Source organism: Notothenia rossii, assembly GCF_949606895.1.
Source record: "Notothenia rossii genome assembly, chromosome: 10".
In the NCBI taxonomy this organism is placed as follows: domain Eukaryota; kingdom Metazoa; phylum Chordata; class Actinopteri; order Perciformes; family Nototheniidae; genus Notothenia; species Notothenia rossii.
Window position 1 is genome coordinate 50,498,929 of NC_136908.1, and position 26,559 is coordinate 50,525,487.

Here is a 26,559-nt window from a genome sequence, read left to right on the forward strand (position 1 = left end):
TAACGTTCACAGATGGAGTCGGAAACAGGCTTCTAGTTATTAGGCTTTAATAACTTTTATTTCTTAGGATCACAGATTCAGGAACAGGTACAGCTTGGGGTTTACACCTTACACACTCCCTCTCTCCACCCACACACCTATATATACCAGTGTCTACGTCACAACCTCCCCGCCCTCCCCCGTCCGCTCCACCAACCACAGGCCCGCACCTAGACCAGCATCCTGTGCAGCTCTGTGATTGGCCAAGAGACGGGGGATGCCTGAGTGACACCCTCAGCCTCCTATCAGGGTCGCTCCAGTATTTTGTGATTGGATAGTATGGAGTCTCAATGGAAACTAGGGGGAATGGGGGTTAAATCGATCCCTGTTACTTTGCATTGAACCTGGGACATTTTAGTTCCTTAAGTGTGGATCTTTTCTAAGCTTGGGAACATCATATCTTTAAATGAAATAACCATAACTCCTTTTAAAGTCACGCATCAACGACTGAGCTGGCTTGAGAAGGCTGTAGAGTATGACCAACAATTATCTAGAAATTATAAATTAGTCCTTGAGTTTGGACTTTTTCATCACATTTTGGTGGAACTCCTTGGCGTTGGCAACCTGAGTCAAGGTGATATGAGTCAACCTTACTACATATTTAATGGACACAAGCGAATGAAGTTGGGAAGAACTGGTCTATAGTTACTCTTTCGTGTTCTCCTGTGATTTTATCTTCTACACTGAGAGATTGATTTAATATTCCAGTGGGTCTTTTAGCTTTTATATCATCAAACATTCATATAGTCTACCTATCATCCTTCACCTCCCTCCCTCTGCTTTACCTCGATAGTTGTTCAATAGTAGCGAAGGAGCGCATCGTCTCAGCATCGAGTTGATCCTGATTGAAACATTAATGAGTTTATCGACATACATGTGGGTAAAGAAATGTGTCAATCTACTGTTTAGTTATGGATTGCCGGTCTTTTGCCAAGTTGATGTTCTCAATAATTCAGCCATCATTTATTCTGGACTAATGGAGGTAAACGCCACCTTCCTGTGCTAATGGAGCCGCTGGACACAAAGGAGGCCTGTGTCGTCTTTTACCTACGAAGAGCCACTTGATGATGACCAGACATCCTGCTAGTAGCAAGCAGCTGACGATTTTTCAGAACGAGTTACGCTCCTCCTTCCTGGTTTCTTTGAAAGACATCCAGGGGGGGGGGAGTGCAGCGGTAGGAAGTCTCCTCGTTACCTACATCACCGCCTAGACTAGTCAATCAAGTTTTCAATCAATATTATAAAAAAATAACTGCCAGGCCTGTCACTTCTTTTCGATTGCAGGCAAAACCCAATGTGAGTTTGCGCATGTAATATATTGTACCTACAGTGTTTCATATGATGGTTTAAAGTAGGGCTTCTAATGTTCATGCTCGCGATTTATCTTGAAGGCGTTAAAAAAAAAGATTGACCCGAACCTCCGCTTATAATTCCTACACAGATTTTTACCATGAATTGCATGGCAGTTAAAAGTCAAAGAAAGTAGAGAAATTGCCACATATTGGACTGACGACAAATGGCAACTGCACTTGAAAATTGAGGACATTTTGCCAAACCATGCACCAGTTTGGATAGTGTTCGCCGTATGATGAGAATACAACCAGCATGCCCTGTATAGCCAATCACAGCAGCTCGTTGTGACAGCTGCTTTGTCCTTGCTTAGATTAACACAAGAAAAATGTCAGGCCAATAATTCTGAAAAAAACCTATTTTTTTCATGCATTTCTTTATTACAACAACACACATGCATATGTATTATTTCCCTACAAAATCTCATTTAACTTGTGAATGCAGGGATTAGATTTACGATGATTCTATTAACACCACTCAAAGTGATCAACAGATGTTTTTTTGTTTGTTATGCTAGGTCCCTTTTTAATTTGTTCCTCTGTTTAATGCTGTGATTTGCATTACTCATCTGAGTAAACTTGAAAACTTCATTTAGGATTATATTTTGTTAATGTTGTAAGACATGTAATATATTGCTAATAGTCTAGAGAAACCATCCACAAATCAAAATCCACCAACCACCTCTTGGCTCCAATACACTGTTAAACGGCTTCTGGATCCAGTTTTTTTTGTGTGCACACCACCTGTTAAGCCCCAAGGTCCCCGCCAAAGGTTAATTATCCAAAGCATCGAACACCCCCCTCTATTTACATGTAATGGTTTGGTCCTGCCTCCAAACGCTGTGCAGCAGCGGCCCTTTTTAGCAGAGAGTGAGAGCATGTGAGCAGGGATGCTAGTACTTACGTGTGTACGATGTTTCAACGACTAACAAAGTCAGGCTTTCAAGAAAGAAAAGAAAGCAGAGAAAGACAAGAGAGCGGGACTAAAGGGCGACAGTATGTCACCCAGTTTTTCAAAAGAAAAGGTGGGTGTGGTCCATGAGTGGTGGAAATTAGTCTGTTAGCTAAGCGTAGTCCATTGTAAATAATAATTGTAAAGTTTTGCTGACATTAAAGGTGGGGTAGGTACGTTTGAGAAACCCGCTCGAGATACACCTTTTTTTATATTCCATGGAATGCTCTTAACATCCCGATAGCAATGAATATCTTAAGTGCTTTGACAATAAATCCATAAAAAAATGTCATCTGTGGAAGCCCTAGTACTATAAAAAGCACGACCAATCATCTGAGCCGGCCCGGCTAAAATAACTGGATGGCCTCACTGCCTGTCAGCGTTCCATCTCTGCACAAACTTATCTTGTGCCCTCATTGGTTATGTGCATGTTCGTGTGTGTTGGAGGAGGGGCTCTGTAAGGAAGTCTGAAGGAAGTGGCAGATTTTTTCCGGTTGTGTATTTTCAAATTCTAGCGCACTCAAGCTGGTTTCTCCAAAATTACCTACCCCACCTTTAAGTACTGTTAATATCTTCACAGAAAATTCAGAGGTTTTTCATTTCACTCCTCTTTTAGCTGACATTTAATAAATGCAGGTACATTTTTAGCAGCTATTCATACTAAATCAGTTGTCCCTCCCCTGGTGCCAGGACCAACAGATCCATCTTTAGGCTCAGCAGCTCTGTCCCCCCATAAGGCTTTGCAGTCTTGCCACGCTGTCCATTGAAAGCCAGTTGGCTAGAAAGCTGGACTTCAAGGACTTGATCAGTGACTTTGCCTATAAGAAGGATAGGCGCTGGGCTCTTGGTGAGTAAGGTTGAGCCAGGGCTCGTAATAACTGTTAAAGGGCAAGGCTATGGTAACGATATTGGATCAGTAAACACAAGATGCATGATGAGAAAAAGTCTGAGAACAGGTAATAGGCTCTGATTTAGCACCACCATCAGGCCTTTTCATTTCCATTTCCGTTTTGTTGTCCGTTTAAACTTTAATACCTGCTTATTTTGTAGTATGTATATTTAATAAAAGAATCTGCTGCTTATGTTATTTTTTTTGTCATAGCATGTTATAAATGATAATATTGGTGTTAATGTTCACTTTATTTTAATTTAAGAGGTCATGTATATTTAAGTTATATTTATTTAGATTTTTGAATGTTCCATTCAAAAATGTTATTAAAAAGGCATGTACACCATAACAGATGACTATTGAGGAATGTTAGTGTTACATAAAATAGTGAATTATACTGCAGTAGAATGTTACACGTCTGCACAGTGTTATATGATCACCGCTCAGTGTCAGTAAATATTGTGTAGTTAGTATTGGAATACAAGATAGATGCAAGTCTGTACAGGTAGAGTTATTTAAAGCATAAATTAGTCGGTTGGGTTCTGGAGGTGTGGTTACAGCATTGTGCTTGGTTGGCGTGGCCTGGGCCTGGTGGTGGGGCCCAATGTGATATCTTTTCATGGGGCCCAAAATCCCTGGCGGCGCCCCTGGTCTCAGGGGATCTTAATATTTAAGAACCTATTAATGTGTTATACCAGATTAACAGAAATAATCTCAGCTAACTGACGATATAAACCATTTTTGCCAAAACAAAACACAAGTCTCATAAGAAGCATCTAAATGACCCCTTAGCGAAAAATGCTAACGGACATTGGCACAGAACTCAAGAACATACAAGATCTCCGATTAAAGCTGAGGTTCCACAGATTATTTAGGTATATAGTATCATCACTGAGTGATCCGAGTTTGCGACAGGGGAAGCAAAGACAGACATCACAACACGTACCTTTACGTAGCTTCTAGGGAGATCGTCTCACCGTAGCTGTTAATCTGATCAAAAGACATGTTCAATGGCATTAAGACGAGAAAAAACGCGGCTGAATCGGTTAATCCATAGGTTGATAAAGTTCCTGGGCAATAATTGGAATTATTTGTAATCCATAATTCAATTTTTATGTAAAAATCGCAGAGCAAAAGTTAGCTGCTAATGGTAGCCACCAGAGAGGCTGCTGCTTCCGGTCTTGGCTATGCGGCAGTATAATACACACACATGACCAAATAAGGACTATGTGGGAGTTCCCCTCGATTTCATTGGCTCTGACGGTTAGAAAGAGATTTCAAATGTCAAAATCCAGCAGGGGGAGCCAGAGATATGAAAAATCCACCCAAATGGCCAGAGCAGAGGTTTTTTTTTTGCTAAATCTGTCTAAAAATGTCAAATATCACTTGTTTTGCATCAATCTTGATACAGGGTACTTATTATATGTTGCACTTTGGATTCCTAAAGCTTTTAGTCTACTAACCCATCATCCAAGGTTAGTTTTCACTATAAGTACAAAATATATTTTGGACGGACACTATAATTTACAGTTTTTTAACATGTTCAATCTGAATTTTCTTTAAAATAAAAAACATCTACATTGAATCTGACTTTTCTACATCCAACTGACAGGTTTATCATTACTTTGAGAAAAAAGATTATTAATTTAACCCTTTTAGAAGGGAAGATATGGTCATTTGTTCTGGGAATGTCATTTTCGAGCCTGAAACCTGAAAAACAGGTTCGGGGTTTAACAGGTTATTAAAGTACAATGATCCACACCACCTTGAGCCATCATTTATATTGTTCTGGTGAGGCAGCAGAATCCCCTCATTGGCCTGTAAGACAAAGTGACACACAGCTGCATGACTGACAGCTCAAGTTCTGCTTCCCAAAGTAGGTCGCTGCCAAACCCCCCCCCCCCCCCCCCACCCTCTGGTGAGATGCTGGCAGATAGACAGAGGCAGGAAGGAGATAGAGAGAGAAGAGGTATACCAATGAAGGCAATCGTACACTGACGCTGGTGTGACCACGTTTGAACTCTCAATTGCAATCGATAATATTCAGAATAAGAAATCCTTTATCTGTGAAATTAACATATTTTCAGGAAAAGGGACAAAAACTAAAAGAAAAGAAAAAGAAACGATTAAACTTGAATATTAAACATATAAAACAAAGAACAAACAAACAATAATAAATCAAATCAAAGAATCCATGGTAAAAAAAGTAGCACTATTTAAACATTTTAAAAAGAAAGTTATCGTATAAAAGTAATGAACTTATAAAAGTATGTAGCAGACATTAATAACAGGACACAATTCTAATTAAGTGTATATCGCATATTGTTACTCTTCAGTCGTTTTCTGACTATTATTCTATGAAAACCTCCAAATAGCTAATATGCAGTACCATCTGATTGTTGTGGGTGATGGTTGGGATGAACCACATTTGAAGTGATTTCGTACATTTGAAATGCCCTTTGTTTGTCTGATGTGTGTAAATGAGTCACCTCATCATGGCACTCAAGGCCCAGTCACATGACCCAGTCTCTGAACAGTGAGTCCTATTATGCCCTAAATGCTAGGCACGAGATTTTGAAGGGCTATGACTCTGGAACTACATTTGAAGCAGAGCGTCGCCTGGTTGTGTCCCCTCTTGACCTCTACAGTCACCACGTGACCACCATCCTTGAGGCTTGAAAGAGCAAAGAGAGATATTTTAAGATAGTAGATGAAGCGGGAGAGGAATAATTCCCCTTTACCAGGAGTCACAGTGTCTTTAAATGATGTCATCAGTGAGATATATGTAACATGCTATTTCACTCACTGAAATACTGCAGGTTAATGCACAGCGAAGGTCAAAAAGAAGCAACAAGATTCCATTGTATATGATTTTGTCAGGGTTTAAATGTCTGTTATGAAAATATAAAGTTCCTTGTGTAATATGTTGTCCCTGTTAGTGCGCTCTAGGATAAATGGTTCCTGTACATGGAGGAATTGATAATATTTCTTATGTGTTACTCTGCCGGCTGCGACCTGAGGAATAAACAAAACAATTCCTTAGTGTGCGTTTAAGCTTCGACACATTTTCAGTACGATTCCCTATTTTATAATTGTTTTAATATCTAATGAAGATCAGTTTCCCAGAAGAGAAAGTATTGTTCCAACACAAGGACTAGTTATTGTTTTCCCACTCTAACCAACACCTTTATTCCCAAAGAGACACTTTAAAATGATGTTTCATTGGTCTTGATGTTTTCTATATTTACGTTGGAGTGTGAAGTTTGTCTTCATTTAAAAAAAATAAAACATTTGTAAATGCTGCTGAACAAGCTCACACCGTCTTCTTCAACTTCCACACACACTGAAAAAAGATATACAAATAATATGCCCATATGAAAAAGCTAAATGTATTCAGGGTCATCGTAAGTGCTTACAAAATAATCCAAAGCCATTGAAGAGAAGACAAAGGGTGCCAGGAATATTTTCTGAATATTTGTTTTGTATTGTTTTATATATATATATTTCATACATGACTTTATCATCCTGATAATAGCTTCTCTTGTTTCTTCTAACATGTCTTGGATGGATTGTCTGTAAATAGCCGTTTCAGACTAACAGACTGCTTTGAACTGACTTCATCTCTCACATCTTTTTTTTGTAAACTGTCAGAGACGTTTGGAGCAATCCGAGTTACCGTTTGACATGTTTCTTTTTCTAAGACTGACCTTACAGACAATATTCTCAGTTTTGTTGGAGTTTTTTTATCACGCAGCTTTTGTTTCTGCATGCCTGGTCCTTTTTCCAGACTTCATTGGGGAGAGAAATGTTTTCACACTAGCTCCAGACTAGTTTTAAAAGTGAGATCACGTACACATGTACACACGCAGGGGTGTTGAGATTTGAGGGTTACACTGAAATCTCAACACCTTTTATTTTATAGGCCTGATTGATTCCACTGTGATTTTACAAACAGGTTGCCATTCAAAAACATATTGTCTATCATTTGGCTGCATCTCTGTGATTTTAAACCATGTGAAGTGCATTACAATGATCTTGAAAAACACAAACAGTGGTCAGAGGCAAACACTACATTACATCAATGCAATTTTTTCAAGAGCTCTAAATGAGTTCTCAATTTTTCTCATCAGTAGTCATTTTAAAGGTCCCCTATTATACAGTTTTTCATCAATACATTATAGGTCTCAGATATAAACAAACATGTCTCTGAAGTTTTTGGCTCCGAAACACCAAACAGCTCATTGCAGCATCCCATAAACCCCTCTGTTTCAGCCCTGTTTCAAAAGTGCTGATTCTCTGTCTGTTACTTTAGATGAAAATAAGGAGCCCCCCCGCCTACGCCCCTCTGCAAGATATTTGGTTAAAGAGAACACAATTGTGCTCTAGGAGGAGATTCAGGTGATATGGTGGTTATGACATCATAAAGTGGCCAAAATCTGATCAGCTCATTTTCAGACAGGTTTTTATATAAATGGATCAGGACAAACAGTGAGAGAATCTTTTTTCCTGAAACTTTCAGAATGTCTTTACACAGAGGGGACATGTAGAAAAGACAGGAAAAAGTGGATTTTGCAAAATAGGTGACCTTTAAATCATCACAACTTATGGATAAATAAAATAAGGAAAAATGGTAGTATGAGTAATGGTTTGAATACAAAGTCTGGATTGTTTCATAAATCTGGCCCCTCTATCACTCTTATGTTGTGTATTTCCACGGTGCGTTGCCCTTATCACCCCATGAAAACATACCTGGCATCCCTAAAAGCAACTAAATGTGAGATCAGAGAAAAAAAAGTGGAAGAAGCTCAACAGAGAATGTCTGCGTTTCCATGGTGAACATTTAAAGAGGATAATAAAGGAGATTTGATAAGAGCGGGGCTCAATGGGAAACTTAAGATTTGAAGAAACTAATGAAACATAATTACGGTGTTTTGAGGAGGACTTATTGTTATTTTGTTGCATGTTTTGAAAGGGAAGTGTTCTTTGTTAGTCTAAATGTCCTTAAAAAAATCTGTGGTTATTTATGAATACAATAAAATGTTGCATAGTATATTTTTGATAGTAACCACTCACTGGAATCTCATTACTTCTGTTTTACTCTTTAAGAACTACAATTTTTTTTACATGAAGAAACAAACACGTGGAATGTGTATTTGTTTATTCACAAGCATCAATAACTTTTAACTATAAAAGTTTAACCAACTAAAGTTTAGTAATGCTGATGACTAAATATTCTCCTGGTTATTGTTCATTTGCAGTCGGTGCTGCAGGAACTTCAGGACATTTGAAGTTATTTGTTATGTACTACAACAGCATCATTGATTTTACCCAGGGCTTAAATGTTAGGAGCTCTGCAGTAATCATCGTAATGAGAAATCATTGAGACATTGTGTCCACTGATGGAGCCCAGCAGGGGGGGGGGCTTTTTAAAGATAACTCAAAGGGGGGGCAGTGTACGGATGGCTGGATATGTGATGGATGCACTGACAAAACAGATAGAGAAGAAAATAATCAAAAGTAAAACTGTCTCCTTTGATGGAGGATGTGTGTCGGCCTGTTGAGGGAACTTAGTGGAGTGTCTCGGTAAAGTCTTTACAGCAGTGCCAATCAATATTTTTTATATCAACAATGGAATACAATAACTACTTCTGTGAGAGAAGTAGCTGGCAGTGATAGACTTGTAGTGAGTTTAACTCCCAACGTCTTTTGCTTTTCACTTTTAGCTCTTTCTTTATGTTTTTTCGTGGATTTTTGTTGTTCTCAGCAAAAATGCTCTGATAAACCCACTGTATACTAGCTGCTCAGCCCTAAAAAAACAACTAGACAATACTTAGCAACTAGTTAGAAAATGTTTAGTGAATAATAGTGTAGGATTTAGCAGGTAAACAGCCAGATATTCACAGGTTGTAAAGAGCAGAAACCAAGCTCTAAATGGATGCTAATGTGGCTAAGTGACTGCTGCAAGAGCTAAGTAGCATCTTTTGCTAACGTTGTGTTAGACACTTCAAATGAGTAACATGTCAGACATTATATTTCTCAGCTTGTGTGGACTTCTGTGTCTAAAAATATGACTAATGCAGCTTTAATTTATTCAAGAAGTTTCTCACCACATTACATCAGATGAGAAAACTACATTTTTCTTTAATTTGTTTCTGCCCATATGGGGTCACTGCTGCCTTGTAAGACGGTTTGAATCCCGAACATTTCAGGCAATGTCCTCCCCTCTGTTTCCCACTTTCAACTCTTAGATCTCCAATAAAGGCCCTCTGCCCTAAACACACCAAAGCCCTCACTAAACTGTAATATAGATTTACGCTAAAATAAAAACCAGCGTACTACATGATAACCATCACATTTGAGTAGATGTGCTTGTCCTGTTTCGGGTCAGTTTAAGATCTAATAGCAATTAATTCTATGGTGGTCTTGAAAGGACAATTTTAAACACGCTGCAGCTCAACTATAGTTCTTTATTTTGGTCCTTTACTGCATGTTGTGACTCCTCATTCTCCAGCACAGTGCTGCTCCTCTCTGTCTGTGGTGACCAGCTCCAGAGTGGTAACACCTTCAAGATTTGTTTTCCCTGACAGTGTGAGTTTTACCTCACAGTGGACAGTGGAGAAAAGCGGAGAGACACTGGGGCCCAGATGGCCAGCGGGTAACTGATGATAGAGAGAGGGGGGGGGGTTTGTCCTTGACCTTCACACACTGACTGAATGTGGAGCCCACCATAAGCCTCACACACTCACACACACACACACACACACACCTATCCTCTCTATATACAATGTTTATGCATTCAATCTCTGCTTCTGTTGGAGGAAATCAATCGGGTAAAAATGATTTGCTCTGATATTCTCCTTATTATTATTGTATATATGTTTGGGTTATTATTTCTATTGTTATGTATTTAATGAACACGGACTACATAAAAAAAAACATGAATCTAAAGTAAGAAGAGAAGATTTATGCCAGATTTAGCATTGATCTAACTTCTATCTGCGCATAACCATCAACAAACACTACAGTATTAAGCTGTCTTTATCATACTAAATATTTTAAAAACAGATGACACTACGGATATACAGTATGTATAAATACAAACATATGTATATATATACAGTATATGTACAACTGTGATATATCAATTCATTTAAAACTAAAACTCAAGGCTTTCATTGTCTAAATGACGCGACTTAAATCAAACGGCTATTTCAGCTAGATTATTTTTAATACTAAATATCTGAGTTGACTTAATGACACACACTGGAATTATTACAATTCCGCTTGTTCTTCTTCTTCTTCTTTCGTGTAACGTCAGAGGTCCAACTCGGTGTCATGTAGCCATGCCCACATCTCTGGTCCTAAGTCGAAGAGGCTGGCTTCCGATTGGTCTATATAAAGGGCAGGTGGTTATTATATGTTCGGAAGTCTGTTCAGGGCCACCGCACTCGCATGCAGCACTGTCTGCCAGGCCCCACTTCTTCATTGATGTTTTGAAGCGACCGACCCCATTAGACGGTTTAGTGTGGTCCATTGCCGGCGTTGTAGGTCGTCTCCTCCTATGGCGCCATCTACTGGGTCCCAGATGTAGCGATGGATGCGGGAGGGCCCAGCTAGCTCCCACTCCTGCCTCCAAGCAGCCGCCAATCATGCATCTCTGGAGAGGTCCTCAGAGGTGGAATTGAGAATCTCTTGTGCTGCCTTGTTGAAGGGGAGGCGGGACTTGAGCCTACTTACAGCAGAGGCGCTGCTCTCATTGTCGTGTTATGCAGGATGTGCCAGTCATGCTTTTGGCGCTTTCCTGGCCTGGGCGAGGGTGGCAGCCTCCCTTCCGCTTGTGTTGTGCAGACATTAGATGTCGCATTTCTTGTGATCACAGTTACTGTACACTCTGTGCTGCATGCTGATGAGTCATATTGAAGGCCCACTGTGTCTGTCATATCTCTGATGTCATGCTGAGAAATGTGACTTTGTGAAGTGTTGTAGCCCTGGATTAGCTCATGGCAAATTAACTCAATAACCACGGTAATAATGGTGGCAGTGTGCGTGCAGTGTTAAGGTGTATGAGATGTGATGACGCAAGATCTAGTTTGGAAGCCAAATAGTAACAGAGAGACAGAGTTGTCCCATATGGTGTGTGAAAGGGTTAATTGCTGATTTGTGTATGTAAAAGCGCTTTTAGTGGTTGCAAAGGCTAGGAAAGTGCTATTGAAATGCAGTCCATTTACCATTTAAAGAGATGAGGTTCCCCACATGATACTGCCCAGTAAATTACATAAGGCACCATGACCCAGCTTCCCTCTGTTTTTACTCATCTACTTTGTCTTTTTCACCTTACCGCCAGCGCTGTCTCTCTCTGTCTCTTGTACATCAGGCACATCTTACACACACACACACACACACACACACACACACACACACACACACACACACACACACACACACACACACACACACACACACACACACACACACACACACACACACACACACACACACACACACACACACACACACACAGTCCCACCTTCACTGTCTCTTTTTTGCTTCTTAAAATCTTCTCCCTGGTCCTTTTCTTTCTCACACAAACACACACTTGTTTATACCCACAGGTGGAGACACAAACACACTATAAATCACTTTTTTCCCTTGACATACAAAAAACCACACACACTACTTTTGTTTTGCCATTATTACTTATCAGGCAAGAGCAGAGGATAGAAAACACAGACAGAGACACACACACACACACACACACACACACACACACACACACACACACACACACACACACACACACACACACACACACACACACACACACACACACACACACACACACACACACACACACACACACACACACTGGCTGTTGTGACTGTTGTGATAGGATGAGCGCATGTGCCCGGCACTGCGCTGTCCCTGGAGCTGCCTGCCAAGAAGTGATGTCACCATCTCTGTTTAGACACATCTCTCCCTTTAACAAGTGCAGAGTGCAGAGCTCTTTGTTTTGTTATTGTCCTCACACCAGGCCATAGTACATCCTGAGGCAGGCTCACTGCTGCAAACGTATTCTCACTAGAATGCAAAAATGTGCTTTTGATTTGATTGTATCTTTTTATTGCACAATCTTAATTTGACTTCAAATGTTTGTATACATATCTTTTTTTTTATAAATAGTTTTATTTACATTTTTTTCACATTTAGCATAGTACTTTAATATAAATATATTTATATATTTTGTACTATTTGATTTTAGATTTTTTGATACTTTAACCTCTTATGTTTATATCAATATTTTGTATTCAATTAATACATTTTCCTCAGTTTTATAAACATATTTGTATTCAGTTTTATTTATTTGTATGTTTTATTGGACTTTTTTTTACTGTATCATCTTGTGTTTGTATAAATATTTCTAATTAATTTAATTTTCAAAAATCTTTTATTGGGCTTTTACTTTAAAATATATTTGTATTGCACATTTATCTTTCATTGCAAATTCCCACTTTAAATATCAGTATTTTATTCTATTTTTATTTTACTTTATTGAACTTCCCAAAACAAATGTGTGTTCTGATACGGACTGCTTGCGGCTGCCCTGCAGTGTGGACAGCTTACTGTATCATCAGAGCATCCAACTGTAGGCTCTGATCTTTGCTTTGGTTTGTGGTACAGTTCAAAGTCCATTATATGGTTGAGATTAGGATTAATGTTTGTTTTTGCTGTCAGGATGAGTCTGGTTTGCTTGAGTGTCTTCTCATTGCACTGCCCGTCTACATGGTGTGCATTAGGTAACACAAACACTGTGGGATGAGTCACATTACATATATACATTACAATTACATTACATTAATGCAAAGACTTCAGTTCAACGACAGCCTTAATTTGATCAACTGGAAGGGGAGGCCACCTGTTCCTAGATAAATAACGGATTGAAGTTGTGTGGGTCCCCTTCTCTATTACAAATCCTCTATGCCTGGTAACCGCACTGCAGCTTGTTACCACCATACTACGGCCTTATACCTTTCATATGAACTTTGCATCTCCAGCACCTGGAAGCCAATACTCTTCCAGGCTTCTATATTGAGATTTAAATACCAAATGTTTCGGCATATGTGAAGAGACGTTACTGTGAGGAGGGCTGACATTTGTGAGGAGGAGACGGGGTGTAATGAGAGCAAGAGGAAGGGCAGGAGAGAAGAGGAGAGGGGTGGCGTGAGAACGTGCAGAAGAGACATTTCTTAGGTTTTATGTAAGTGTGTGTGCAGTATGTGGCTTTGCATGTTAATGGCCAGAAGAGGGCTTGTCATGTGTCGGTATAATGAGGTCATGACTAATAGAATGTCATGTTTGAGTGACCGGACAACACACACTCGGTATTAAATAAGAAACTGCTGACTGTTCCGCTTCTTTGAGGCAAATACCTCTGATGCATTTTGTATCATCAAATATTTCCTATCTCTTCCAAGCCGTGGGCAGATGATGTGTTTTTGTTGTGTGTGTTAAACTGTGTCTATCTGCAGCCGATCTCACACACCACTGGACCCATCGGTCTAGCTGCTGCGATTCACAATAAAAAACATGTTTTATTGACTGTTTTATACCATCACTGCCTGCTGACCCTTTTAAACAGCCAACAACTGAACTGCTTCACTCCATTTTTGAGGGAGGCAGGCTAAAACCAAGCCTTATCTGGACTTCTGCCATGGCTCAAAAACTGAAAAAGCAAAGTCCGGTCATATTTTGGAGTAAAACAAAATTGAATGTTTTAGCTCTTTTTTTATTTGTGTGGATAAACCTAGTAAATCAAACATCACAGTTAGACGTTTCAGTGTAACTGCAATGGAGGGCAATAGAGATGAAAATAATTGATATCCAGTTTTTTAAGCTCACAACTAAATCAATCAATCATACCATCTTACATTTACATATAAATGTAAATATTATTATTGTTCCGCTACGTTAATCTTGATCAGAACATGTTTGGTCGTGTTAATGAGTAAAGGAAAATTCACACTTTTGAAACACATTTTCTTTCTTTTTCTAGAAGTCACTGAGTGATTTTTAGGACTTACGGGAACTCAGTTACTAAAGTTGTGGTACAGTAGGTTGAGAGGAAATAGTGCACAGTCTTCTGCAGAGGAGTTTGCCAGACAACCAACTGTTTTATATCTATATAAATATGAATGCCTTTTTAAAACATGCAAAATAAACAAGGAAATGACAGCTTCAGAGGCAAACTTGTACTTCATTTGCAAGCGCTGAATAACTTCTTCAAATAAAAAAACCTTCCATTTAATATTGATGAAATGAAAAGCCTCAAACCACACATATGATTATCAGATGACCACATAGTTCCTAGCTCATCTGTATTCACCTGACAGAACAGCTGAGAGCAGGAAGTGGACATTAGGATGCAGAATAGGAAGTGTTTTGAACCCATATTTAAAATAATATAAAAAAGAACCACTTTAGGGGCTTATTCTGTGATAGGCAGTTGTCTTACAGAACTCCTGGCTTTATTTTTAGTTGCCCATGCAGTGGTTTCCATTTAATACACAGATCCAGACATATCGTGCAGTTTCATATACAGCTCAGTATATTTGATCACCACCCTCCCCTTCCTCTCCTGAATCCCCAAACATCCAGTTAGATGTGAGATGAGGTCAGGAGGAGGAAGTCGGGGGGGGGGGGGGTTGTTGCGTGACAAGCAGCTCAAAAACCACATGTGTGTGTCTCTGCCCTTAAAGGTGAATTGTGTTTGTGCTCTCCTTCCGCTGGGTGATTCTGTCCTCTGCATCCTTTCCCTTCTCTCCACTCTGCTCTTGTCCACAAGCACACATGTACGGAGGACGAGGAGGAGGAGGAGGAGGAGGAAGAAGAGGAGGAAGAGGAGGAAGAGGAGGAGGAGGAGGAGGAGGAGGAGGAGGGAACTGTCATAGAGTGCAAAGTTTAGTGCGATAGAAGAGGCAATTTGGTTGTCAAAAACAAACTCTCTCTGTGTCTAACATCACTGAGCTAAGAAGCCCCATCCCGAGTTATTTTGAGAAACCATAGCGACCTCTCAGCTGATCCTTCTCGTGCCGGAGACATGTCTTCTGTGGCATCGCAGCACTTTGCCACAGTTAAACGGATCCATTCACGTCTCTGGCTTTACACTACAAGAAAAAAGCAGTGGGAATTTAGCATAATGCCCATCCCGAGAACACACAAATAGCCTACCGTTTATGTAGTCAAGGTTGTTCAAACTGAAAGATTTAGTTATATTAGTTTTGCATACGGCCAAAGAATACAGAATACTACCAGAAAACATTCAGACATTTTTGGCTTTAAATTCAGAGGACGAGCAAAATAGTCAGATTGCTACTTTAAAGCAGAGCTCTGTAGTCGGCGTTAAACTGTGGAATTCTTTATCTAGGGTTTTAAAGGGTTGTATGAACATCTTTAGGTTTAAGAACATGTATAAAGAAAGACATATTAGACAGTATGAAGATGTCAGGTGTTGTTTTTGCAGTTTCATGTTACTCTAAGTATTGTTTGTAAGAAGCTGTGATTGATCTATTTTTGAGTAAGGGGCAGGTACAATAAGACATTCTTCTCCCTGCTCTTTTTCATCATGAGCTATAAAAAAGGTCTCCATGTGTTGTTTTATAGTAATTCCCATCAGTGGAATAAAAAAAAAAGGGTAAGGCCGAGGCACAGACGGATGAGAGAAATAAAGATATCACTCCATCACAAACTGGAGGAGCTACACTGGAACACAGCACGCTTTGAAGTGTTTGTTTGATGCTCACAACGCTGGCAGCTTTAAGTGTGTGTATATATGTCATTTCTATCATTCACATCTGTTTTGTCGGGATGTGAGTCTCCTAATAGCAGCGTACTTTCTCTAGACAGAAGAAGTGTGTGTGGTGTGGGTGTTGTTTAAAAACCTGTCGATGCGCCGCTGTGAGCAACAACATCTGGTTTAGTGCACAACCCGAGACGCGCATTTTTAATTCAGACCAGATCAGTGGAGCAACCCTAAATTATCCGTCTTAGTACAAGCAGCTTTTTTCCATGCCACTACACTCCACACTACAATTATCCTCCCCTTGTTTCATTGTGTTTGTTTAATTTGTGCCAGTGACAGCACCGTTTGTTATGTCCGACTGATCTAACATGTTCTTTCCTCTCTTTATGTTCTGCTGCCTCCTCTCAATGGATCCCTGCCTCTCTGCTGACTTCCAACACAGGTAAAGAACTTTCCATTTCTATAGAGATACCGCACACAGAGTTGTTTGGTGCTGTATTCTGTGTTTTGAGCTCTGAAAGCCACACCACAAGACATAAAGCTTCATTACCCGATCTAGCTTGGGTCTTTTGGTTTGGAAAGCCGTGACTTTAAGGTTTATTTATGAGCTTTCAGTCAAATGACAAAATCTTCATGAGCAGATTTGTTCAGATGTCACATTTCTGTCACTTTTAAATAAGCACTTTTGCACACGTGTAAAAAAACTGGACAAGCCAAAGCCTCACCTATTCCAGGTTGCTAATACGCTCTTTCCAAAAGACCACAGAGACGCTATCATTTGGGAATTGAGGGCTGGGCATTTCATTTCTGTCTTAGCTTAAAATGAGGTAAGAACTGGGGCTTCTCTTCCTCATTCAGAGTGTGTTTTTGAAGTGGAGAAGAGCTACATGCCTGCTTCCACTGTGAAGGATGCTCAGCGGTAAATACAACTGAACTGTAATGGCAGCCAATATCCCCCAAAAAGATGAAGAGTAAACTGCAGAGAGCAGGGAAAGATAGCTGCGCTATTTCCCAGAGATGCTTTTAAGTCTCGGAGATAAAGTCTCATGTCAAGTCTTAGAGGACAAACGATGAGTCCAGTCTCAGGTCTGCATCAAGCACAACGCAACTCAAGATGCAGTCTCCTCAGGTCTCTGTCAGCCAGGATTAAAAAATGGCCCAATCGTTTTTATGTGATTTACTTTCAAAGCTGTTGAAACTAAGGCTGCACAATTAACCAAAATGAAATCGCTATATGGACTAGTGCAGGGGTCTGCAACCTTTTTGACCAGAAGAGCCATTTTGCTCCTTTTTCCCAAACATTTTTTTGTCTGGAGCCGCAAAACATATTTCATAGCTTGATAGCTAATAAAGTTGTATTTATTGTTATATCAGACAAAAACTACATTTTTTTTGCATTTATTAGGCTATTTATTACATTGTATAAAACTGTTAACCTCTAATAAGAAACAAATAACTCCTATAAGGAGAATTAAAAAGAATACACAGGCCTACTTTAAAATAAATTAAACACAGCACTTGGGGAGTCCTCTGCACATTTGAAGGAAAACAAATATTATTAAAATGGGCCCACTTTGAAATAAATAAAACATATAGCTGCATCCTAAAAATAGTTAAAGGTAGGGTAGGTAAGAATGGAGAAACCAGCTCGAGTGCGCTAGATTTTGAAAATACACAACCGGAAAAAATATGCCTCTTCCTTCAGACTTCCTCACAGAGCCCCTCCTCCAACACACACGAACGCGCACATGATCAATGAGGGCATGAGATAAATGTGTGCACAGATGGAAGGCTGACAGGCTGACAGGCTGACAGGCAGGTAGGTCATCCAGTTATTTTAGCCGGGCCGGCTCAGATGATTGGTCGTGCTTTTTACAGCGCTACGGCTTCCAGAGATTAATTTTTGTATGTATTTATTGTCAAAGCATTTAATATATTCATTGCTATCGGGATGTTAAGAGTATTCCATGGAATATAACAAAAAGTGTTTTCTGAAATAAATTACATACCCCATTGAATTATGACTGAAGATCGTCAGCTGTCTTCCTCTCCGTGTTGTTCCCGTTGTTTCTCGATACGTAAAGGCTGCAGTGCAGCACCTTTGACAACTTCTCTCTACATATCAAACATACCGGTAAACCAGCATTGTTTGCTGTGAAAGCATATAACTCTGTCCAAACAGAATTCAATCCTGTGTTCCTCCGGTACTTTTCTTTGATTTATCCATAGTTCGCTCATCGAGCCGGGAGTCAGGTTATTCACCCGCAGGAAAAGGCGCTCGCGCGGGAGCGTAGCAGGATGTGACGCATATTTTAGTTGACCTAATTAAAACCGTTTTGTTTTTTATTTATGTGTCACAGTATCACCTCAAAATACAAGATACGAAACATTTTCAACCATGCAACAAAATATAAATAGTCCTACAAATACTTTTATTTTATTTCCTTCTTATTTTTTGTCTAAACTCAAGAGAGCCAGAGCAGAGGGCTTAAAGGGCCGCATGCGGCCCGCGGGCCGCGGGTTGCCGACCCCTGGACTAGTGCATTATCCAAATCGCAATAAGTGCAATATTTGGTTATGGCAAAAATATGTAAAAATAGCTGAATTAAGTATTGTGGTGCTGCAGAGAAGTCCCATCCTATAAACGGGATTTAGATTTATTGCCCTTTAAATGTACATTTAACCATACACATACAACATACAATTCATACACACAAAATGAGTGAAAATTCTTGATACAAGATTATTTTTGCAAAATCACACCATGATCTTTTTAAAAGTATATATAAATCACAGTGTCAATTACAGCCACCTAAATTACACTTTCTATAGAAATGATCACATGTTCAGTCTCGATCACAATGTGAGAACGTGTAGATCTAGATGGAAGATATTTAATACCATCAAGGGGAACACAAGACCAGCGGTCGCACAGCTCCCATTTTGCCCGTGCTGTAGAATAGCCCGAGGTGTGAAATGTCACACAGCTAAAGGTTATTCCCTACTTCATTCAGGGAAAACAGCCATGCATGTGTTCGGACTGGGCAAGGTGCAGTGGTCCGCGGGGCCAAGGACAGTGAGAGGGAGGGGCTGCTGGGTAATGAGAGCAGCAGTAGTGGTGGTGAGACTAGTGGTTCATCTGTTCAGGAGGAAGTGGAGTTATCGAGAGATGAACATTCAGACACATGCATGTAGTGGTGGAAGTACTTACATCAGGGGTGTCAAACATACGGCTCGGGATGACTTTGCAAAGTGTAGAAATTACACATTCACTGCAATTTTTTTTCACAACTTGTATGTATACATTTTATACATTTACAAGAAAGGGGGATAACTTAAGCTTAATAGTTCCCACTGTAATTTGTATGGTGGTGTGTCAGCTCAGGGAATCAAGATTACTACACAGTTGTGGAAATGAATGCAAAAGAATGTCTACATTGTGACAAGTTGTTTTGATCATAAAGTAAAATACTGCTATATATGGTTCAGTTCCAGATACCGGTGACAAAAGGTTGAGTGCCTTTGCAGATACACTGGGATCTGTACGTTGTAATGCACATGTGTACATGATAAACTCAGGCATTACATTGTTGAAATTGCACTTATTCTTCTTACGAAAGTTGAAAAAGATACTTCATTAAATTTGAACATTTTCCGAGTGTACTTTTTTTGCACTTAAACAAAGGGAACAGTTTGGACTTGTCATTATTTATAGGTTAGTATGCTATGATTTGACTGTTATGGCCCACTTCAGAACAAATGTGGCTGTATGTGGACCCTGAACTGAATTGAGTTTGACACCCCTGATTTGCATCCTTTGCTTAAAGGGATAGTTCAATTTTTCTTTTGAAGTGGGGTTGGCTGAGGTAATTAACAGTAAACTGTGTATTACCCAAAGTAGATGTTGATCAGCCACCACCTGTAGGGAGGAGAAAACAGGGGTACCGGGACAGAAGGAAATTGTGTTAACGCTTTTGACATGAACAGCAAATTGAGTAATTGAGCCTCCCAAGATACAGTTTGTCCCATCTAAAATATTTTCTTCATTTTATGTTTTTCAAAGGATCAAACAATCAAGGCAGCAGTAAACCATCAACCCCATGTTCTGCTAGGAAAGAAATACGGATTTTTGGTTTGACAGCTTTAAAGAGGTCATTGATAAAAGCTTAGCGTCGGATAAGGCTGTCTCATATCAAGGCAAATCATTAAAGAAAATATTCTAAATATAGAGTACACTTGAACTGATATTGATTTTGTTTAAATGGGCCTTTCTTTAGGTGTCTGAAAAATGCATGTCTTCAGCAATTACTACTGAGCAGTGCATCTAGTCTGCTTCTCTAACCTTTAGTTAATACACTGAACATGGATAAGCACCTCATACAACCCCGCATAAAAAAAGAAGAAGATTTCTTTGAGTAAAGATTTCCTAATTACAAATACAATTCCTGCAATAAAAATCTTCTCATTTTATTGGCATCTTTGAAATGACAGTCAGTGTCAGTCCATTCACATAAATGCACACACAGTATACAACACCCCCACTGAGCCACAGATTGACCAATCATTACTGAAGCTCATTTTTTGGCACTTTGGTTGAACATTGATGGTTTTGAAGTTGCAGCTGCAGCCCGCTGTGAGGGGTTCTAGCAGCTTCTGACGTTTTCTCTTGTGATAAGGTGCTGCGGCTCCTGTGAGGTGTGTGTTTGAGTGTGGGAGGACACAAAGCTTTGTGATGCCTGGTGTCTATCGATCGCAGAGGCTTTACAGTAGAGACGTGCAGACAGGCCGCTTCCTGTCTGGATAAAAGTGCAAAGCTCATGCCTGACTCCTGGCTCGAGAAGTGATAGAGAGCAGCAATGAAAGCAAAGCATGTTGGGATACCCTTTGGGGAGGTTCACAGAGTGCATCTACCTGTAAATGAAGCAGTAAGAAGAACGTATTGTAGGTTAAAAACAGATGAGGCAACTTTAAGTGAGATGTACTTGTCTGGACTTGTTTTCATCCTTATATAGAAATACATTAAAAACAAATTGGGGTTTGCCCCTGCGAAACAACACAATATATATAATTTAAGAATTAGAGATTAAGTGCAAAAAAAGCATATTTTCGTAAAAATCCTGACCATAATCAGTCAAGATCAGAAAACACACTTCCCACAAAAATGCAAGAATGATATGTTAAATGTAATTAAATAACGTATGGAGACGAAGTATGTGTACCAGTTCTGGCATCATCAATTAGGAGATCGGTGTCTCTGGCATCAGTTGTTACCTGCTGCAGTCAGGTTTGTTCTCTCTTGTTGTGAGAGTATGCCATCTTGTGGCTAAACCAGGTAGTACCGTCAACAGGGATATTATTAAAGGAAAAATCCCCCCTAAATTCACAAATATATAAAATAATGATAGTGTATTTGTACTTCTGTGTCTTCTTTTTGTCCAACTTCCCATTGACAACAGATGTAAATAAGCAAAGTCAGGGGCAATTATTTTTAATTGCAACTGTCACTGCAAAAATAGCCAATATAATGAAATTATTTTCAAACATATATATACTAACTGGATTTTATTATGCTGTATATACATTCAGAAGCAAAAATGTGTTACTCATTATGAATAATTCAGTGTCAGTGGACCAGACAACAACTCAATAACATCTAGTGTTAGCAAAATGGCACATTTTCCACCATTCCCTCAGCCTGATGTAATGTTAGTTATTAAAACACATAACGATTACTAATTAATTATATTACTAAATTGATGGTTTTGTTTTCGGATTTGGACAGACTGTTGTCTTTGAGGGTAAAAAAGTTCCAATTATGTTGTTACAGACATATCATAATGGCATTTCACTTTAGGAAAAATATCGTGGGTAAGAGATACAAGAATGTACAGAAATGTTCATTTACCATCTCTTCCTCATATTGTTTCCTTCCTAATCGAGAAATCTCTACTCTAGCTTGTGAAACCCATATTGTCCCAGCAGATGGTGCTATGTTACCAGAAGAGTTTCATTAACCTCCAATTTGCTCACTTATGCAAATAATACCTCATGATTAACCCCCTGGTCATTTCTCCACACCCACCACTGCACAGACCTCTGCTCTTACATCTCCTCCAATTCCATTGATTTCAGCACATCGATGTGGAGGCAGTGATCATTTCTCAGACCATTTATCCCGATACCTCCACTGGTTGAATATGAATTGGTTCTCCAGCGAAAAAGGGTGAATCAAAGCAATACATCACAAGCAATTTGTGTCAGCAGACTCCTTCAGACTTCATAATGGTCTTTATCAGGCTACAGCAGCAGCGTGCTTCAATAAAGATGGAAACAGATGGTTTTCTGCTCCTTGCGTTTTCACTGGGGAACCCCGTATTAACCGTCTGCAGAAGAGAAATCTCATGAAGGCAGGGTTGACATTGGCAGCGAGGATTTTGACCCTAGATTGAAGATATTTGATTTTCGACACGTGTTCTCACTTGTGTCCGGAAGCTCCATTTGTCTGCGCCTCCATATGAGTGTGTTTGCTCTGTCAGGGGGCCAATTAAGGCATGTGATCAAGTGCAGGCCTCGCTGTTTGCCCGCGACAGGCCAGAAGACGTAGTGCTCCGTGTCCACATCTCAGAGGATGGATGGTGTGTTTGTGGACAGTGTGTGTTCTCTCAGTTAAACAGTTGGGACAGATTGTATCACCATCCATCTCCGCCGACGTCCTTTTAGGAAACGGGCCCGGTTTTCAGCTTTTGAAGGGACTTTGTCGCACACAAACTTTCTAAAGTTGAAGCAACACTTTTTATTTCCATTTCCTGGAAGAATGAACAATAAAAGACATTTCCCGGTCTTAATTGAGCAGGCTTAGGTATAATATGTTAGTACATGATGTGGATTTATGGTTAATCTTTTGGCAATATTCTTCTTTTTTTGTGCACAGTACCCTAAATGTGCTCGGCTTCAGCCTCTTTTTCATCATCATGAGGACTTTAACCTTATTTCCTGTGCGCCTCTATTGGATTACTTAATGAGTTTCAGAGTCAGAAAGCAAAAACGGCTGCCGAAATGATATTTTGGGTCCCAAAAGCCAAGCCTTGTTGTTATCTATGAGCAGCAGCGGTATTCTTCACGAGGCTGGGGCGGTTAATGAGAATGTTATGAGATTGCCCCCATCCCCCTTACTTGTGCCTCAGGAGAAGACTGATGAGCCTGAACTTGCAAATAAAGTAAAAACAATCAGGGGAGAGGGTGGGAAGGAGAATCACACACATGCACACACATATACCAGATAAAAAAGAGATGTACTTGTATTCTTGGAAGATTTATTGTGTCAATATCCACTTCATTTATATGGTGCAAGATGTCTCCTCTTAGGTTTCTTCTTTCAGCTACAGGAGAAAACTCCAATTGTTATTTAAACTTGTCTATTTTTCTCAAACTGGATTGCAATATTATTAGTTAGACTAATTAGAATTCACTGCGATAAAGTGGTCATAAATGGTATAAGGGGGTTAAATGGGGCTAATGTTGGCTGATATGCCTGAGATCAACACAAGATGTCAACAAATCGAATTGCCTTTTAGTATTTTAGGTATTTTCAGGACTCGGACACGTGTTCCCAGTCCAAACTAAAATGTATTCTTATGTACCTTCTTGAATACCTCCACCAAGGTCAAATTTCCTTTCTCGTAATGTTAACACAAGTTTAAAATCATTTGTAGATCACCGCTTGATTTGGATCTGCTCTAAAATGGGTTCTTCCTTGGCTAATGCTACGCCTTACACCAAGTTTAATGAACATTGGTCCAGTTGTTTTTCTGTAAACCTGCTGACAAACAAACAAAGCAAAAATATTACATTACGGGTGACTTTCTTAGTTTTTTTTAATACACAAATGGTCCTTTTATGAAATCAAGAACCTGGGACTTGATCTCGGCTGGATTTTAAGATCAAGATTGACCATGAAAAGACCACGTGAGCCCCATAGATCCACCAGTTTATACACATTGATTAGTGTTATAACACTGTGAAAACACAGGAAATGTTGCTCTGGACTCCATTTAGGAGGCATCAGCCACCCACTCTGGGCTCTGCGGACTGACAGTAGTGTGAATGCCTGTGTTTGTGCATGTGTAAGCTCTCATTAAACCTTAAAAATGAGTCCTGTTAACCTGCCAGCCAACCCACATCTCCCCCGACTGCTGCCACAGGGAGACCATTTTGGATATTGATAGCATTGTTGTCAAGAAGGGTTGCTCTCTGATCTTTTTTCTTTGTAAATGTGAAGGATGGGTCCATTTTGGTGGTTTTATTTTAGGAAACATGGGCTTTTATAAGGACGTGTAATCCCAGTGTGTGTGACTGCAGCAGAATCCTCCAGATCCCCGGAGGCTTCGGAAGCTGCCATCTTGTTTCTGAGCCTCACTTTTTAAATCTTTATCAGTGGTAGGCTTGTCACAATAACTTATTATGTTGGACCACATCGTGACCCAGTCATAATTGTGGCAACATATATCATTGTCATTTTAAGACCATTTTATTCCACCAATATAACTCCAGACATTTGGTGAATGTATCTTGGTCACACAAATGTCAAGCCGCTAGATTTATTTTCACAATCCCTTTTCTAATGTGTGGTGACGAAGCTGTTTGTGCTTCCAAAAAAAACCCATCATGGTATTTTTATAAGACTGCAGAGCCAACGTGTAAGAATGCGATGTGGGCGGTTTCACATCGAAGCTCTTCATTTTGTGACTCAGCCATTATGTATGACTTTTGGATCTGTTTTCGTGCTCAAACATAAAAAAAAAAGCTTCAAGGAGTGTTCCAGTGCTCTTTCTACTTATTCCACTTTTTCCCTGACAACACATTTACATTTTTAATGTTATGTGTTCTCCAGTATTGATATTATATAACATATATAACTTTATATAACAGCTTCGAACTGTACTCACAATGTTGGCTGTGAAAAAGTCAACCGCAACACCCTTAGACTGAAAGCAAGGCAATATCCTTTATATAGCACATTTCAACAAGTACTTTACGAAACAAACATTTAAAGCATTAAGATGCAACTGAAACACACTTAACATACATTTTTAAACAGTAATTAAAAAGCCAAAAGAACACAAATTAAACAAGATAAAATCGAATAACACCGATGTAAAATACAAGAACAAAAGTAACAGTGCAGTATAAGATATTACCGTAATAGTGATTTGATTTAATAAAAGCATAGGTGGGAAGTAACTGAGTAAATGTACTCAAGTACTGTACTTAAGTACCATTTCAGATACCACTGTAGATTCCACTACAATTCAGAGGTAAATGGTGTACTTTTTCTCCACTACATGTATTAAATACCTTCAGTTAAGATTTGGATGAATGATGTGAAATATAATCAAGTGTTAAATCAGACTTTAGTTCCACCTGGAGTAAATTCACAAGCTACCCTGCAGTTTACAAAGTCATTCAAACTAGCTGCACCTTTACCAGCTTTGAGAACACTTTAATGATCAATCATTATAAAACACATCATATTATTCTGAAATGGACCAATCTGCATAGAATATTTTGATGCTAATACTTGGGTACTTTTACTTGAGTAACATTTTTAATGAAGGACTTTTACTTTTAACAGAGTATTCCTAAACTCTGGTACCTCTACTTAAGTATATACTTCTCCCACCTCTGAATAAAAGGCAGGGGCAAACAGAAAGGTCTTCAGTCTTGATTTAGAAGGAGTTGTAGTGCAGTTTTCTCTGAGTTTGTTACACCTATGTTGAGTATAATATCTAAACTGCATAATGAATTTGATTGTGTCCTATAAACAAAACAGGACCTCATAAGGAACATATACAACTTTGTTATTGATCATGATCAGAGTGAGAAGGAGAAGGGGTGTGCACTTCAATAACTGAAATGTTGACTTTAATTAAATGTGTTATGTCAACAACTTACACATATTTTTATAAGGTTAGTTGAAAGCAATACTATTAAATTGAACTAAATATTTATTATTTAAACGTAATATTATTGCTTTCAACTAACCGTTAAACAGTTTTGTTCAGTGTGTCGATCCAAAGTTTTTTACTTCCCCGGCTTCTTTTGACATGCAGTAACTATACTGAACATAATGATTGACAGGTCATATCCCTGAATCAGCATGAGTGTGTAGAACTGCTGAGAAACACTTGATGCCCCGTGTTTGTAATGCAGCGTTAGTTCGCTCGGTGGATGATTGAAACCCTGCGTCGTCGCCCTCCGCTCGCTCTGGGTTTGATTACTTTCCCCGATGGACTCTCCAAGTGCGTCCTGGCATCGGCTTTGTCTCTGTTATTTTATGTATGACTAAACCAATAACTGTCACCAGAGGTAGTGTTGACAAAGCTAAATATATACTGTAGTATGAGGTAAGTTGGGGCCAACTGGAGAACGGCCAGCTTTTTGATATTAAACAATGGCTATTCTTCTGTGGTGCCAAAACAGCATTTTGTTTCTGTGGGATGTGAAACATGTGTTCAATCTTTAATGTTAGGCCTGT

At 39.4% G+C, this 26,559-nt stretch overlaps 1 protein-coding gene across 9 annotated transcripts in view; it reads left to right on the top strand.

Annotated features, from left to right (window-relative positions):
* Window positions 1-26,559, top strand: part of ppfia2 (PTPRF interacting protein alpha 2) — a 172,587-nt gene that overhangs the window by 30,210 nt on the left and 115,818 nt on the right. Inside the window, exon 1 of one of the 9 annotated variants that reach the window (XM_079653380.1) lies at window positions 16,096-16,467. The exons of the other annotated variants lie outside the window; for them this stretch is intronic. The gene's annotated coding sequence lies outside the window, so the exon portion shown is untranslated. Of the gene's footprint in view, window positions 1-16,095; window positions 16,468-26,559 lie in introns of those variants that run through there. 9 annotated transcript variants of the gene reach the window in all.